Source organism: Scomber japonicus, chromosome 12 (assembly GCF_027409825.1).
Source record: "Scomber japonicus isolate fScoJap1 chromosome 12, fScoJap1.pri, whole genome shotgun sequence".
NCBI lineage: Eukaryota > Metazoa > Chordata > Actinopteri > Scombriformes > Scombridae > Scomber > Scomber japonicus.
The window spans coordinates 23,275,170-23,293,711 of record NC_070589.1 but is presented as its reverse complement, the minus strand read 5'-3'; the positions used below and the strand labels follow the sequence as shown (position 1 = coordinate 23,293,711).

General features: G+C 40.3%; 1 protein-coding gene across 2 annotated transcripts in view; it reads right to left on the bottom strand.

Annotated features, from left to right (window-relative positions):
• The window catches only part of LOC128369548 (receptor-type tyrosine-protein phosphatase F), a 181,655-nt gene that overhangs the window by 134,248 nt on the left and 28,865 nt on the right, over positions 1-18,542 (bottom strand). The window contains exon 1 of one of the 2 annotated variants that reach the window (XM_053330623.1): positions 795-1,100. The exons of the other annotated variant lie outside the window; for it this stretch is intronic. The gene's annotated coding sequence lies outside the window, so the exon portion shown is untranslated. Of the gene's footprint in view, positions 1-794; positions 1,101-18,542 lie in introns of those variants that run through there. 2 annotated transcript variants of the gene reach the window in all.

Below are 18,542 nucleotides of genomic sequence, written 5' to 3'. Positions count from 1 at the left end.
CAAGAGTCTTGAGTTGTGTTTTTCCTCAAAGTGACTATATGTACTATAACTATGATAATCACAGGAAAAGAACTCGAAGAAACATTTAGTGAGGGTTATACTTGGCTGAAAACAAGGCCCCAACATTTCCCAAAAATTATAATTTACGACTTCCAAAAGTTCTCCTCTACAATTATCCAGGATTTCAAAGCCTTTCAGTGTCTCCTACTGACTTGAATTCTTGTCGTTGAAACTTTACCCTCCAGATTGCCCAGGGAGATAAAGACAACTGGAAAAACAGGTTGTTTGGCCTCAGTGTAGGCCTAATGCAGTAGAACGGCAGGGGGCCTCACCTTAGCAGCGGTAGCTAAGGGACATTCTATGGCCCTTCTATTCAAAGTCCTCTGAATAAGTAGGGGAGGGCTCGCACCAGACAGGGCAATTTGCCAGAGAGCTAGCCAATAGAGCTAAGCCAAGACGAGGTTAAACTATTGTTTTGGCTTAACAAGCAAGAGTGAGCAAGGACAAAAGAAAAGGGGACAAAAGAATAGTAAGAAAATACCTGACCACTGAAGTGTGACACATCAACTTATTTTGTTACTTTTATAATAACAGGGAAGTTAAAAAAGGTATATACTGATATCAAAAGCAGCACTTAGGAGAATGGAGATATATAGATGAGTAAAGAAGATACAACCACTTTCAGAGTTCGGGATGGCCCAGTCACTTAGAAAAAACACACCTGTACCTCATCTCATTTTAATTTTCTTCACTGACACATTGCAACAATGCTATGGTGAAAAATGTACACTTACCCATGCATGTCAATTAGATCCACTTGTAAATAAATCCTTTTTATTCCTTTTTATTGTTAGGCACTTATTCCAGAGAGAAAGAGAGAGAGAGAGTGTGTATCCAAATCCTAGAAAAGAAAATCCCGCAGTATCCACGAAAGATTATCCCTGAACAATGTCTTACAAAAAAGTCTGAGAGAAAGTGTTCTCCAGTTCCTCCTCAGTTATTCCATTCACAGCGTTTCATTAAAGCAGAGGAACTGTCTTTTGGCTCTCCAGCAATATGTCTCCAGCTGAGGCTATAGCGCAATGTGGCTTGGGGAGAGATCCTTCAGAGGCAGCGCTTGTTCACACACTGAACTGGTGTACTGGGGCTGCCTGGGAGAAGCCAAACCCACCATGTGATGTCACTGGTGTCAAATTTCAGTGTGAAGAGGGAGGAGGCTTGAGGTCCTTACCTTTTTGAACCTTGACCAATGAGAGACAATTTTGTGGTGCACCTGCATGTAAAAAAAACAGGTTTGACGTACAAGTACACGTGATGTTATGTATTCCCGCGGCTTAGAGACTCCATTATGTTTTATCTATTGACCACCTTCCACGGAGAGAATGTGACCTAATATAAGCTCGTATGCAGGCTTATGATAAACCTGACAAAAAGGGTAGGCTATCTGACTTGTTCAACATCCCAGATTCTGCATTAAAAATGAAACTCCTGGATGTATATAAAAGCCATTTCAACATGTCATTACCACGGAAACTAAGGGGCTTAACAAAGTGTGACCTTGAAACACACACAAGCCTTCCCCAGGGGGCTGTGCCAATGTCCTGTGATATGTTTTTTGTGAGTAATGAAACCATTTCAAAAATAATTTGACCCCTACCTCCCTCTCTCTCTCTCTCTCTCTCTCTCTCTCTCTCTCTCTCTCTCTCTCTCTCTCTCTCTCTCTCTCTCTCTCTCTCTCTCTCTCTCTCTCTCTCTCTCTCTCTCTCTCTCTCTCTCTCTCTCTCTCTCTCTCTCAATCTCTCTCAATCTCTCTCTCTTAATAAACGGGAAGAAAATAAATATGCAAAATCCTTATTCTGAAATCAGCAAGTCATTGAGTAGACACACTCACATACAACTCCCCACCACACTGGTTCTCACTCCCTCCGGTCAAACTCTGCTAGCCATGGAGCTAATCATCCACAACAGATGTTCAAAAATGTTCAGTCGGATTTATGACGGAGCTCAGAGGAACAGCCAAGTCAGCCTCTGGTGCTGTTTTTCTCTTCCGTCCTACAAGGACAAGGGATTGCACTGAGAGAGGATGTCAGCACAACCATTCTCTTCCCCCAAAATTCCCTCGCTCACTGAGATTCACCATCCGAGACGACAGCGCCTTAATAGATCACAGAGCCTCGGGACCTTGGGGAGAGGTTTGCTCATTTATCCCAATAATACTGTGTGGACTGTAACTTGACTCATCTAGCAATGCTTCAACAATGTTTCGCCCTCCACGTAATGATGTTTTTTTTATATCAGTGGCATTGCTGACGCTGCAAGCCATGACCTAGACCGAGACAAATGTTTTTAGATAAGGACATACATAATATCATGTAGCATTAATAATTAAATCACGCATAGTAACTAAATCACAATAAGTCAGTGCTTTCTGAAAGGGAAAATAAACTTTTAGGAATGTCTATACTGTTGTCTGCTACATTTCCTATAAATCTGAACAGGGCAGTGCTACTGAGGACATAACAAAAGATATTCAAAGCACTTATGGGGGTTTCCACTAAGAGCAGTAATGTTGAAAACTCTTCTGGGTTTAAAGTCTGCCAAAAGAAATGGCGAACTGCAACATGTTCCACATTTCTCTTTGTTGTTAACAATGAGAGACAGTCAAATCTTACTGGAGGCTCTGGATCTGGGCATACGACTGACTTCAGCGAGAGAAAGAATTATTTCATCTCTAACTTTTCTTCTAGTTTAGAACAAATGGGATTTCGGTCGTTGGATTAAAAAACAATTATGTATGCCCTACTATACATACATGTACACATATATATATATATATGTGTGTGTTCAGCAGTAGTCTGTTTAATAAAAAAAATAGCATTCAGGCATGGACAAAAATAACCTCAAATCAATATAAACCTTAAATGCACATTAAGTATCTGCAAAAGAAGAACAACCAATGCAGAAATTGTAGATACCTTACAAAGACATGGCCTTCTGGAGAATAATTATTACACTCACACAGGCCTGAAGAAAGGAGAAAAAGTATGGATGTGGGTGTGAACAGTCTCTGCCGACTCAACTCAAATGTCACATGTGTCTGAGATCAAATCGCGAAACAAATCACACAGTAGTAAAAGGTGGAAGTAAAGACTATACACAGCAGAGTGGGAGATAATTAATTGTAAGCTACAGTAATGTAGTGTAGTGTGTCAGTTGTATGACATAAACTATTTCATCTCTAGTGTAATCTCATTTTAGCACAATGTAAAACTCAAAACAGAGATGGACTCTAGCATCAGTCCCTTATACCAGATTAGAACTGTTGCCTCGAGTGAGATTTTGTAGCTGAGGCAGTTTTAAGACTTATCTTTGCCCCACCCCCAAAGGCTTGAATAGACTTAGAAACACCCCCTACCAAGTCTGAGAATTTATAACACTGTGACAGCCGCCCATCCCCCACTCATTTCATTAGACTGAAAAAAGGTTGACAACCTCTTCAATCCAAAAGGAGTCGGCCTCTCGCTGACTTAAGCCAGTCTGCTAACAATACCCGTCTCACATATTCTGCTGTAGGAGAAAGCTTGTTGCAAGTTATCGCATGCACAAAATCAGTAGTGCAGCTCCAGGGTGATCTGCAGGTGAAGAACACCTGGATCAAGCCAGACACCTCAGCTCCTCTGTGGCAGCTACAGTCATCAGCTGATGGGAAACAATACTGGCTGCTGTAGGATGGGATGAATCACATAGGCCCTGGGCTTTATCAATATAACTGTCTGCATCATCTAAAAAGCCTGCCAAATATTTTAACAAGGTTCAGCTTTGGGGTAAGAAAATATGTTTGGTTTTTTTTGTCTATGGTCAGAAAAGCACACAGTGACTGAATCAAGGATTTGTATCATTACAAGAATGTACTGTATTTGCAGCATTTTGAAACACTGCAGTCTGCTATCTAAAACTAAATGTACCGTCATCTATATGTAAAATACTGACATTAAATGGCGTGCTTTATTTTCCCTTGACACAGGGGTCACTGATCACAATTCTGGCTGCATGCCAGAGAAAAAATGCTGACCTGTGTCATAAACAGTGAGCTGTGAAAGTCAGAGTGCTGCTGCTGATGGGCTCTTAAGACTTGTACTATGTCATCATGTCCAAAAGCACAGCTGGGCAACACCTGTTAGCTTCCCAGCCCAATTCACAATTTACTGAGGCTTGGATGCTGTAATTGTCTGTCTGTTGGCTAATTTACCTCCAGGTTGCCATGGTGGTGGTAACTGAATCACATACTTGGATCATATTTGAACTTACAAACATTGATTAAGGGTATTTGCAATTTATTAACATAGAGTAATCCCAGCCTGTAATCTAGGATGTGATATGTTACAGGAGTGCTTAAGTAAGCATTTTATGTGTAGCACATGAATGATGTGGAAGCTATACAAGTACATCTAAATAAATCTAACTGTCATTTGCTTGACTCAAGATCGCAAATTATGTTAAGGTAGAGTCAGAGATTCTGGAGAGAAATTAGTTCAATACAAATATGCAAATATCTGCTAGCTTACTGTTCTGTGTGTGTGCTGGTTTTCATACACAGCCCTGGCTCAGTAAATTGGAAACAAATAAAGTGGCTTAGACTGAGCCATAAAACACTATTCCAGCCAATCAACAGGGGACATTCGTGCTCGTGCACAGGACAGGAGAAGGTCATGAGAGCAGCTGTCTGTGTGAGGACATGACAGTCTACCGTCTCCAGCACCAGTTCAATGCTGGGAGAGGACTGGCGAACTGGACAGAGAGAGGCCATGGCAAATTCGCAGAGAAAGTATTTTTTCATGAGCAGATACACTTCCATTTTATTAAATGTATAAATCCATGCTGAATTTAAGACCGTCTGATGGAAACAACCCGCTTTTCTTTACGCTCCGAGTCTGTTTCTGTCGTGGTAAGTGAAGCATAACCTGACCAGGCAGCTGGTTACATCACACAAATATGCCACTGTATATGCATTTTCAACGTATTAACCGCATCAATGAATCGATAAATACAAACACTGTTCATTTCTTCCCATGGAGGCGACTTGCAAACTCTTTTGTTTCGGTAAATTTGTGCTATCAGTCAGCCTGGTGAAGGCAGTTTGGCCGACTGATGTCCTCTCAGCTCTGCAGGAGCTGCAGCTGACAAACGGCTGCTTCTGTGGACAGAGACACTGAACACTGGTCGAATGAGGAGCGGAGAGGCCATGAAGAGCCGGAGAGTGTTAATGGGCTGTTGTGCTCAAAGAGACTATTTATTTATTTATTTTCATTTGTGATAATATGTAAAGGAACAGGGGTGACTCTACAGCTAACACATCACTCTGAATTTTGCCATATCGCTCTCTTTTAGTTGTTGTCTTGGTAATGGGTGTAATGGGCAAGCTAGAGAGTAAATGAAGAGAGGAAGCTTCAGTAGTGAGAACAAAGCTGTGAATCAGAGAAACAAAACATTATATTTGATTGTTTTATGTCGGTTTAGCTCTAAAGCACAAACAAGCACACCCACACCTCTGCATAACCCTGTGGGATGGTGCTGCACTGCCGGACAATGGCTCCAGCGCTGAGAGGGAAGTGACAGGAGGTGTGAAAGAGACAAGGACAGTTGGAGCCAGAGCACATAAAAACACTAGATAAGACTGCCTTCACTGCGCTGACCTTCAGTGAATGTCTACGTGTGTGTGTGCCTCTATAGATATGTGGCTGTATGTAGAGTATGTGAATTTGTGCATGTGTCGCAGGGCCTCTGTGCCTATATGCAGTAAGTGTCTGTAGAAGTGGGTGTGACTGCATGCCTATATTGACTTGTTAGTTACCGACAGAATGAGAAGTGCAGGAAAAAAGAAATAAAACTAAGACAAGTGGAGAAATGATAGGAGAAGGCGCAGGCTATTTTCCCGCGACTCGTTGAAAATCAAAAACAACTAGCGCTCTCCATTACACTCTGCTGCTGACAACTGGCGGGGCACACTCTCTGAGGGGAACAGCAGAGCATGCCGCCGAATGCATGAGACAAATCATTTTTATCTGGGACCCCGGCGGGTATTGACAAACCGGGGATGCATTTAGATAGCCCAATTAAAATGGGGAAATGAAGCAACATTGAGGCACTTTACAGCACTGTGCTCCCTCTCTACCCTCTGGCCCCTCTGCGCTCCCTGAGCCTCTCCAGAGACTGACTTCCTTGCATACTACACTCATCGGGGGGTACGGGGGTGGCAATGAAAGCAAAGAAGCGGGTGGCTCAGAAAAGTCGCTTTGAGGTGAAATATGCAGTCGGGAGAGGCGGTAATGTTCAGGAGACGCATAAGTGACATAACATAATTTTTACACAGTCCTATTGAGGCGTGAGATGCTGCTCCAGCACTGAGGAGATCTCCAATGGTTGATAAGGAATATAGCATTGTCAGGAACAACGTGCAAGACAAAGGACTCGATGCAACTCGGTGCAACTTCAAAGGGTAAGTTAGTAATCAATGATATGGATGTTGGCTTCATTTATCCAAACGTGTCTTAGCGGGTGACCTTCAATGTCATACACTCGCTTGCTCCACAGTCCTGTACGGTTCAATTTGCTTCTTTCCTCACCTGAATATGTCTCCCGCGGTGTAATTTTCAGACCCCTGTTTGTCTTTTTGATCAATGATCATCCCACTGAGATTACTGTCAGGTGGGGTTTTTTGGAACAGATAGCCGCCTCAGTACTGATAAACAACAAAAATCCCATTCATCTGTTTCCTTCAAGTTTACTGAAAGGTTACGAAACCCGGGGTGTCACAACATGTCTCAGCTTCTGTGTAGACGGTATGATAGCAGAAGCGGGCTGCTTAATTTTCCAATCAAGCAAAGGTGAATGGGGAGAAAGAGCAATGCTGTGATGTGCTGTGACCAGCTGTTCAGCAGTGTTACATTTCACAGGTTAGCGTCAACAGATCTGCAGAGAGATGCAAGCTGTTTCTACATTGCATCCTGTTTGAGGCTATTGTCAGTGAAAAATGTGATATTGCTGCCTCTTTTATTATGTTTCTCTCCTTTAATATTTATAAACCCTGTTAAAAAAATTTGCCAGTTACAAACTACTGCCATTTTATAACCACTGCAGTTAGTAAAATGAAGTCTACTATTTAACTCATCTTGTGAGAATAACAACAAATGCACCACCAAACAAGGCCACACTTCATTCTGTCCAGTCTTTTGATGTCTTAGAGTGTATTTTTCCTTTAAACCAAACACTCCCATTGAGATAAGAAATCAATGTAGACTTGGCTTAGAGACCAACATTACAACAAGAATAAGAGCTGCAGACAAACATGCGATGTACACAAGAATACAAAGAGTGTACCATCTAAACAGGGGCTGCTGGTTTCTGCAGTACCTCAGCTGGAGTGAGCATGCTGTGTACTGTGGAGACTTTGATGAATCTGGAAGACTTTCAGTGAGAGATTCCTAATAAAAGCCCTGCAGAGCAGTCTCTCCCAACCTGAGGAGGCTACACTTTGTCTCTGACAAGACAGCCTTCCACATGCTTTACCTCAATAAATTTTTGCCTCACACCGAGGATAACGTGCTAGCACTCAAGAAGATAAGTAGCCTGACTGGCTACAGTGAAAAAGTGTTAACTGCTTCTCAAATACACTCTAAGCTTTGTGGCTTTTCAATGTCAATATATATTAGACTTCAACCACACGAAAACAACATATGACTCTATGTTGTGCTTGTCTCTGGAATCATTTTCCAAAGAACAAAACCGTGTTGTTCTAATACAACATTTTATTATTCTAATAATTTCCCATTGGCATGCAGAAAAAAAGCAACTTAGACACAAAGGGATGCGTTCAAAAAACACAAATGAACTTCAGCATTGTTAATGGCCCTCATTAGAAAATCTCCCCGAGCCTCGCAGCAGAGTGCATCACTTTGCTGGAATCAAAAGGAGGAGGACATTAAATTATTCCCTCTGTTGGAGAAGGCTTATTTCACTGTTAAAAGGAAATAAACCACAAATAATGAACTACACTCCTTCATGAATCACTGTAATGGTCAGAGTACTTGGATCTTAGAATACCTTGAACATATATATAAATAGTTAAAGGATTCTATTTCTAAAACGAATGCTGTAAAATATAAAAATAGAAAAGTAGGTGAGATTTTGTCACACTGAGTTTTAAAAGTTGTGTAACAAATGAAGATCTGTTGATGTATTATCTTGTTACATTCTTCCAGCCAAGTAGGAAAACCCTTAAAATATGCTGCACTTCCAAATGTCTCCCATTCATCCAAACAATGATGTGAACATGAGCACGCACACACACACACACACACACACACACACACACACACACACACGCACACACACAAGCACACACGCACACACAAACCATTACAACAGATGAAAAGCATGCCAAATAAAAGAGTAATCCATCACTTGTGCCATTTTGCGTTTGCAGGGTCCCTTTCTTTAACAATGGCTTGACTGACAGGGAAAGATAAGGGCCCTCTGTTGACCAAAATAGTGAACACATGGAAAATAATGGCAAAGTCATCACTCTACGGCAACAACAAACACACATTGTATGATGTTGTGTATGAAATTATAACAAATTTTAGAGAATGACAAGACAAGAAAAAAAAATGTTTTTCTGTCTTACTGCTATCTTAAATCTCTATGTCCAAACTTAAGCTTGGACCATACTGAATGATAATTCATAGTGATACTGGATCTTTACATTTCAGAGATATCAAATGATTAACATTAGCTGATTATTGTCCAGTAAAAAGGAATATTCAGACTATTCTTGTGTTCAAATAATATATAAATGAGGAAAACTCTGCAGTACTCTGAGTCCACCACATCTTCACTTCTTCTCTATTCATTAACCATTCATAGCAGGGAGTAACAAATGGACTTCAACCGCCTGACTAGAAAGCTAGCCCAAAATAATTAAGGATATTAAATATTAACCATAAAGCTTCTTATTATAGCATCAGTGCCTCATAAATTTATAGAGAATAGATGAGTGGATTAATTTGAGCACTAATGAATAAGAAAGGCGCTCATTTCCCTTTTCTCCCATTCAACTTCATTTAGCCCTTTAACAGTTACACCTTCTTTCACTTATCTCGGGGATTTCTGGCACATAACTGGCAAAAACAGATCAGGCAGACTACATTCAGGGCATTGGTCTGTATTGTTATAAAAGAGAAATCTGCAGCTAAAAGTGCAAGCTAATAATGACAAAGATCTGAGCTTAAGTGCTCAAATGGGAAAGAACATTTTTTCAAATAGACCAGAGCCCTGTACACCGTTTTTACCTCTTGATGAGGACGTCTTTTTGTTGAATGTAGACGTGCTAAAGTGCAGTGCTCTCTGAGGCGGTATGAAAAAAAAAACCCTCAAAAAACTGTACTTCAAGAGACAGTTATGCCTGTGGAGAAGCTAGACTGGGGAAAACACCAGCACTTCATATCCTTAATTCAGACAGCAACAAAAGTTCTAACCACCAAGCTTATATGCATGTGATAATATTTGATAGGTGTTACATCATTTCAATGGCAATTTCAAATTGATGTGCCATATGGTTTGTTACATGGCCACAAGCGTGGATCTCAAAGCCTGAAAAAAAAGGGTTCTTGCGTAATTTTGTGATCTCGTGAATCCAGCTGTCTTTGTAAAGGTCTCAAAAAGACGAAAAAAAAAAACGTTTCCCCAGAATGTCTCACTTCCTTTGCCCACGCTTCCTTGAACTACAATGTCTAAGCTTACCAAGACTGACGGGACTTTCACAGTAAAGTCAGGCCAACTGTCAGGTCGCTCTCAGACACCAGTGGATCATGTGGTGGGGGGGGAATCCCAAGTAGAGATTTCAGAGACGTGATCAGCACACAAAGCAGAAATGAAGAACATGGCAAGACCCATTTCTTGTTAAAGATCAAAGACCAAACCATGTTTTTACAATTTTAGTGAATTCTAAATATTCTTTAAATTATTCATTTCCCTTGAATGTTGTGTAAATTGTTTATAGTTGGTTGTTTAGAAAAACAGAAGATGCAACACTATTTCAGATAAGTGAATCCTCTCAAAATTAAGATCCCATTTAACTCATGAGGGATAAAATGTCATCCAAGTGCACCACAAAAGATGTTTTTCAAGCTTCAGGGTTTACTCAATGATCAAGTTAGGACACTAAATTAAATTACATAGATTTGTTCTGATCATGGGTTCTGTATGACTGAGTGTTCACACTGGGTGTGGCGAAGGGATCGGCATTCCCAGAGTTACAAAATTCCATTAAGGCTCCCTACTGTCTAACCATGCAGACACACACTCTGATCACCAACGTGACATTAAAAGGGCCACCATGTCAGTGGACTAACACTGAAACATCGTAGTGCAATCCCCATGCACCCACAGTCATCACATATTTTGGGACTAGGTCAAAGTCGCAGGTCATTTTGTTGGTGTTGCTACCCAGTAAACGCAGCATGCCTTCATCATCACACATCAGACTTTAAGAGGTGACTAAGTTAGACTGTTGGAAAAGGTACGGCCCCTATTCGTTCCACAAGTCGATCTCCTGCTCTGAGCCACGCAGCTGATCCCATCGGACAGCCCATAAACTGAACGGTAGGTGAAGCGTGATGTAATTTCCTCCAGCATCTCCTGATGAATTTCGCCTGGTGTTCGCCTGTGAAGAGGCCTCCCGCTAGGAAAATGTTCAGATCACTTCTGATCCTTGTAATGAGTTTTGTCACTCCGGTTATATCTCTGACAATATTAAGAAGAGCGCTGCAGTAGAAACAAATACCATCTCTCTGTCACTGTGTGTCAATGGCCAGAGTTACGCCTGTCTTTTAAATGTGACCTTTTGCAGTTGAAAACACATCTATCCATGCAGATGCTTCCATATTTAACACTTGAGTGTAAACACAGTCAGTGTTTGGACTTAATACTCTGAATACAAATGTTTGTCCCTATCTTGGCTGCAAACTGTCCACATGTTAATAGAAGCTGATAGGATTGCGAGCCAAGTCACTGCAGGATGTTGACACTTAACCTGCATCACACATTGTAGGTGTAATAACAGTTAGTGTGACACTGTAAATAGAGGTGTAACCACAGCAAATGAGTTCACATTAGGACAGTGAAATTGTTTCCTTTTTAACATTCGCAAATTGTGTTTGATGGTTTATAGTTATTATCTGTGTGTATTTCCCCTTTAGTTTATTCCAAAAGCAATTTTTTCAGACCCACTTTGGAAGATTTTAGAACAAAGGGGCAATTGGCTAACAAGGTCACAAATGCAGGAAGAATACAAAATAAATAAATATTCTTTTTTTGGTCTCATTTGTCAGGCAGCATGATTTATGCTATTAAATAATTAAATTATAGGTACATCTAGGCTAGGTTTATGCTTGGGGGCTGAGTGGGTAAAACAAAGCAGTACTACTGTTAGGCTAAAGTCTTGCCAAGTATAGTATAATACAGTTGAATACAACATCCCTGAAATACATGTGACTTAGTTTTTTTATCCATAAAAAAAACAGACATGTAGTCTTTCAAAACCTCAACAAAAATGCAACATTATAACCTTAACACATGTCTGTTGTATCAGCTTGCATTGCAGTGTAGGGGTGTTTATGTCTCCCCTCCTGTCCACTTCCCCTTATATTACTATGATTAAAAAAGAATCATTCTTGGGCAATATAACTCTTCTGGAAACCCTACACCTAATTTTCCTGGGGAGAAGTTTTGAAATTGTGTCACCAGATGGCCGATACTGGTGGGCGGACAAGCCACCATGGCAGCAAAATATGTTCACTGCTGAATTAAACTAACCCTGTGTCCCTTAAGTGACTATGCAAATTAGTCTACATGTCAAATACTCTAAACTAAATTGGCAATTTAAATCAAGTAGCTAAATAGTAACTAAATAAAACAAGTGGTGTGGAATAAGAAGAGTCTCTGGGGCAAAATATGACACATATTATTTTCTACAAGTTAGTTGGCCCCATGAAAGTTTAACAATTAAAACTGACGAGGGTGTCACAAAGGCGTAATACTTAGTAAATGTCTTTCAACCCCTTCAGTTTACCATTTGATAGTGTAAAATATTATAAATTGTTCAGCATGTTGTGTCCAGGGTTATCATAGCTTAGCTTTATGGATTTTCCACTGTGTATATTTCTTTTTATCTTACATAGCTTAGTGACCTTAAAAAAATCCTCATTCTCCTTTCTTAATATGCTGACAGACACAAAATCCTGTAGCTTTTTCAGGATAAAATAACACACGGGCTCCCATTTGCAAGTGCAAATAGGCCAGTAAAATCCAATCAATACACATTATTGGCTTGGTGCAGGCCAGGATTTGAGAGTGTAAAAAGATCCAGTCCGAGGGGAAATCCTTTGAACTCCTTAACGTGAAATCTGAAATGAAAATTTCCTGTTAACACTGCTGCAAACCTTTTCTTCATCATCTATGTGGAACAGAGAACACACTATAATTTCCAAATGTAAAAGCTAAATGACATCAGCTTTCCACAAGCCCAGCACCCCAGTTAAGATGAAAATAATCAGAACAGACAAGAAATTACTAAAACATGCTTTGACCTTTCAAGTCTAAGAGGGAAGGGCTGTGTATAGATTTACAAAATGTGAGGGGACAGTAAAAAAAAGAAAAGGAAAAAAAATTCCCATCACAGAAATTGGGAGTGTGACTAATCAGTAGTGAAAGAGCTGGTCTGTAACCTGAACTCCAAAATAATCTTGCCCCAGTCTCCATGGCCACTTTGGGGGAGCGGTAGGGGGGTTTGACAAGGGGAATGGAGGACCACCTGCACACCCAGCGGAGCCAGCTCTGTGCTGGCACCACCATTTGTTACACCCTGGATTCCCATTACTTCAGAGTTAGGTTGGCTGGGAAATCCATCTCCTGGTGTCAGGTTTATCAAACCTTTATGCAAACTGCAAAGGTGAAAAGGGGAGCGAGGGATCACAGCCATGCAAGAAACCCGCAGGGGGATAGAGATGTCTTCACTTAAGGTACAGGAAATCCATTGTATCAGAGTACCCAAGCTCACTTAGTTAGGAAAAAGAATATTGCTCTGATCTTGTTTTTTCTGTGTTAACTTGAAATATTAAAAACCATGACATACTTTTAGTTCAGTGTGGAGCCCAAGATACAAGCCTCTGCATTAAAATTATAAGAAGCAGCATTATATGCATACAGCCTCAGCAAGCTTAGTGTCGGCCCTAAATTTAATAGGTACTTGACACACAATGAAAGCTGCTAACAGAGGTAATAGATGCTGTATATTACCCTAGCCTGGTTTGAATGCCAGCTGGGAACATTGGCAGCAAGGTGAAGGGCTTTTAACCCATAATGTGGAATGATCAGCGGCCATAGAGCTTGGCTATAAATCGATTTTGTCAATTAATCCGTATCTATAATTTAATATTAATGGCCAAAATTAAAAAATTAAAATCTTTAACTTCTTAACTTTCTACTTTAACTTGGGTAATTATGGTATGGAACCGCCACTTCACATCACTAAAGATATGCCACCTGTATAGTTGAAAAGCCTGAGTTCATCAACATGCTGAATACAATCAACCCCAGGTATGAGCTAACAGGACTGATGTTGCCCTGCTCCTTCTATTCAGCACTACTTGTGAAAAGAATCACAGAGCAGCTGGATGTGTATTATTTTACTCCACTACGACAGACCTATGGTCCAGTCGAACCATGCAGCACCTACATGAGTTTGACGGGGTGTTTTATTACCGATGATCTGACTCTGCAAAGTGTCTGACTCCAAACAGTTTATTTCCCTGGTGACTATACTGGTGAAAAAACTCGCCCGGGGGCTGAAAGATGAACCGGGCTCCTGGAACCTCTGGGAACAACACGTCTGCAAGACTATAGACAAAATGTACACATACATCATATACACCACACATACACTGTATATATGTCTGTGTGTTTGTGCAGCAATTACATTTTAAAAAACGCTTGTTTGGACCCATTATTGTGTATAAATGAATGAACGTTTGAGACAGTATTGATTATTTCTTCTTACTTTCTTTTTATACAGACTGGTGTGGACTAACAGTATGAAAGTGCCATCCGAATTTGGAAAAAGGTTGTCAGTGATTTTTCCTTCGGGTAAAAAAAAGAAAAGAAGAGCAATGGCGGTAGTACAGGCTGAGCTCAGTCTACCCACTCATCAGCTTATCACAGAGTCCCCAACCAGGTGGGGTTCAAGGCAAAAGATGACAGAGCGAGTCCTGGAACAGGAGAAAGCCAAAGCCCATGTCCTGGGGTCAAAGAAGAAAAGCGGGCACCTTGTGTTCACATGGAAAGACATAGTTGTATTAGAGTCAGTGAATAAAAGCTGTGCAACCACTGCAAGATTTCACTGACACCCTGTCTGAAGAGGCTTATTCCAGCGTCTCCTACATCAAACCAGAAGCCTTTCTCCTATAGCCAGAGGAGGAAGGCACTGAGCTCACACAAAAAAAGAAAAAAACATACTGGGGTACCCTAAAGACAAATACATTGACCCTGTCACAGATTAACTCCTGGACATGGACTCACTGATGGACCCCAGGTTCCCAACAACTTACACCGACCATGACAAGGTGGAACAAATGAAGAAAAGAGCCGTCACAGAGCCGCTGTCTCTGCCTGCTGAATAAAATCATACCACAGCCTGGTCCAGCTGTGCAGGTGCATCAAGAGGAAGCCTGAGCCAAAGAAGAAAGAAAAACTCAAGCAAGTTTCCTCCAACAAAATTGAAACTGAGCTGGCAACCAACAAATAACCAACACCTGACACAGACCCAGACACTGATCCACTTCAGTGGTGGAAGCGCCACGAAGCAAACTTCCCAAGGCTCAGTAATCTGGCCAAGTAATACCTCTATATCCCTGCCACAAGTGCCCCAGCATAGAAGGTTATTTGTATGTGTGCGTGTGTGTGTGGAAGAGGGGGGTGGGGGCATTGTAACACGCCACAGGGCAGACCTCCGGCCAGGCCTCCGGCCAGAGGCATTAGACAGGCTTGTGTTCCATCACAAGAACCTCATGTATGATTTAGTTATTTAGCATGCAAATAACATGGTTAAAATAAAAAAGAATTTATTTGAATAATTATTTTCCATTTAGTAGTTTGTCTTCGAGAAAAAAAACATTACAATTGTAAATTGGGGTGGTGTGTAAAAATCTGATATTTTATTTTTAGGCACTATAATGCAGGGTTGTTATGAGCCAATCCAGTGCTGGCCTTATTAAAGGCTGATCCTCATTCAATACTTCTTACTTTCTTAGTATAAAATCATAAAAACATAATCCTATACATATTTAAGGACAATATTAAAACTGCAATGAGACTGGACAGAGTTTTTAATGATTTAAACCATCCATCCAGTGAGATACACAGATTCTTCACAGATTTTAAACTTCTAAAAAGAGCACTGGTATCAGATTGGTACTGAAATGATTTTGGATAAGAAAAAATAGTGTACACACACCTTGTGAGTCTTTTCTGGGTTCAAAAAGGTTTGAAAAGAATAGAGGCAGCAGAGATTTTCCTGCTTACAGAGACAGACATCCTTGAGGTCTATCCCTTCTACATGGTTCTCTGCATCAATAATATAGACTGACGTGCACAAGATACTCTCAAGGAGAGCCAGTCAGTTTGCGTCGCCAGAGTGCTTGCCATGAAATAAACAAATGAGAACTGACAATCCTTGTGATAGTCCATATATCCTCATGAACAGGATACATCCTCGTCTTCTCTGTCCACCCCCTATGGGTTTTTAGAAAGAATCCAGGTGACTTTGTTTTACACAACAAAAGATATTACAGAGACGTAAGAAGTGCCACACCAAACAAAGATATAAATAGTTCAGAGTTAATTGAATGTTCTTTGCAAAAATCTGAAAAGAGAACACCAAGTGACAGTGAGTGTGCTGTTATGAAATACAGATCAGATGTACTGAGAGTGTGAGAGCAGCAGCACAGAGAACATGCACTGGTAAAAGGTCTATCAGGAGTTGAAGCAGACCTGGAAGAGCGTAGAAATTGTATTAGTTGCAACAATATATGGTTCCCGTTGGGGTTTTATAACAGAAGCGTGGGAAAGAGCAAGACTGTGTTGTAAATGTATATCACTGTTACTGTACCAATAATCAGATTGGTATGAGATGTTGCTACACACCCAGAACAACAGCCAAAAGTTTGGACGCACTTCTCGTTGAAGTGAATTGGATATGTGTCCAAGCTTTTAGTACCACACTAGCAAATCACCACAACAGGAAAACACTGTTGGCATCATTACATTCATTAGTTAATAAAGTCATGAATAATTAATAATAAATTTAGCAACTGGCCCGGAAACTTTAGTTGGAAGAATAAAAGAATGACAAAAAAGAAAAGTAACAAATATTCTGCTTGAGTCCATTTGAAAAAAAAAAGCTGAATATTACAAGTAAATTATTTCAAAAGTCTTCCTAATTAGTAAGTAGATTGTGAGAGCTTAACAAGGTCAGATGTGTTAAGAATGTGTATTTGTACAGTTAAAAGTGCAGACCAATTTGAAATAATTGCAGAAGTAGGGGCAAATTGTGAATCTGGGCGAACACACAAGGGAGATTAGTTCCCTCGAGTTCAAACACATTAATTCAAAATGTATCTACCCCTGCTGATATTCCAACATTTTTCTCAGTAACACACCGACAACTTTTCAGATGAAAGCCTTTTTTTAAATAGCTGCACATCATTCAACACAGCAACACGGCAACATTCATGTCAAATTATGGTTGATCCAAACACAGTATGTGTCTTCTTAATTTCTTACATCTATATGCACACCTAACTAACACATCAGGGTTTGTATCATACTGAAATATGGCCCAGAGAGATTTTCAAGGTTTTTCCAAAATTCCAAGGGGTGAAAATACATTTTGCCAAACTATTTAATTAAAGATGTTTCACATGCTAGAAAAGATTTATGACTGTAGTTCAATTAGGATGCAAGAATTCAAGAATGAATGGCTGAACATACAGTAGATAAGTCACGCTTATTGCCTTTGTTTTAATGGGAAAAAGCCACACATGTAAAACCAACATTTAAATCCAACACAGCAGGTCTGAAAAAGGGGAAAAGAAGAAATACAAAGTTAGTTCTATGATGCATTTCTACAGCTTTGCTCCAAAGCTCCTAATTAGTTGAGACATTTTGCTTAGTGGCTTGGCATTTTAGCCACAGGGGGGCCTGATACAGTAGATTGTATTGGACATGCTAGCAGAAGGACACAACCTAAAAGGCTGATTCAGGGGTCTAAATCCTTTACTTCTACTGAAATTGTGTAAAACATTGCCAAACAAGCACGACCAGAGAACAAAGTATTAGAATTCCCTGCTAAATGTGACGGATGGTATTTGGTCCTCTTCATGCAAAGTCATGGTATTTTACTGAAGGTGTGGAGAATATGCGTCAAAACTCAACAATATAAGGACACTGGCAATTTGCAGGAACAACAAATTACCCTTTTAAAATTACACGCGAGTCTATTCTGCATACACACCGCATCAACAGCAGCCAGGCCTAGATAGAGATATTCATTAGCCTATTGCTGAGACAAACACATTTGATGGATTAAACAGTCAAATATAACAAGATGCTTGAACTGCTGTCCTGGTTGTTAAGGAAGATCAAAGTGGGGCCTGAGGGTCTGGTAAGTACGGGGAGCAGGATTGGTTCAGCAGAGCTCCAAAAGAACAAGTGCTGGACCAAGAAGATACGACATCAGACGTGCGCACTGCATTCCCTTAGGCCTGTTCTTTCAAAACTGTCAGCCTGCCCTGCACCAAATGAGCTGCAAAGGAGGAGGGCGCAAACATTCTTTCAGAAAGCACTTCTAATCTAACAATATGCATAAGCCTCATTTGGTAATGTGCCATCTTACAGAAGCTGGTTGAATATAGAAAAAAAAAATCAATTCAGGTTTTTTTTTTTTTTTTTTTTTTAAGATGCCACCCTCCTGTAAATACTCATCCTAGTGTGAAAAATGTGACACAAACCAGAGGGGGAAAAAAGAATCCTGGAAGCAATTAGTGATTATAGTTCTGTGTATCATAATAGGTATGCTTTGGTTTTAAATTTCACTGAAACAAAAAATATATGTGTGTGCAGTTACAGAAAAATGCTCTGTGGTGTAAAAAAAAAAAAAAAAAAAGCAAATAGCATGTTATGCTTGAGAGAACAGCCAAGGTTTTGAATTTTAAGCCAGAGCGACTAGACATTACATATGGACATTAAAAGTATGGATGTGTGTGGCACTCACTCCACTGCAGGAGTACTTTTCTCAGTGACACACACTATATTTGCTTGTTGATGGATTGCCTGTCTGCCTGTACTGGTGCACATACAGTAAGGAGACAGATGTGCTGATAAAATGTTTTTTGCTTAGCTCTCAGGCACATCATAACATACGAGCCTGGGTT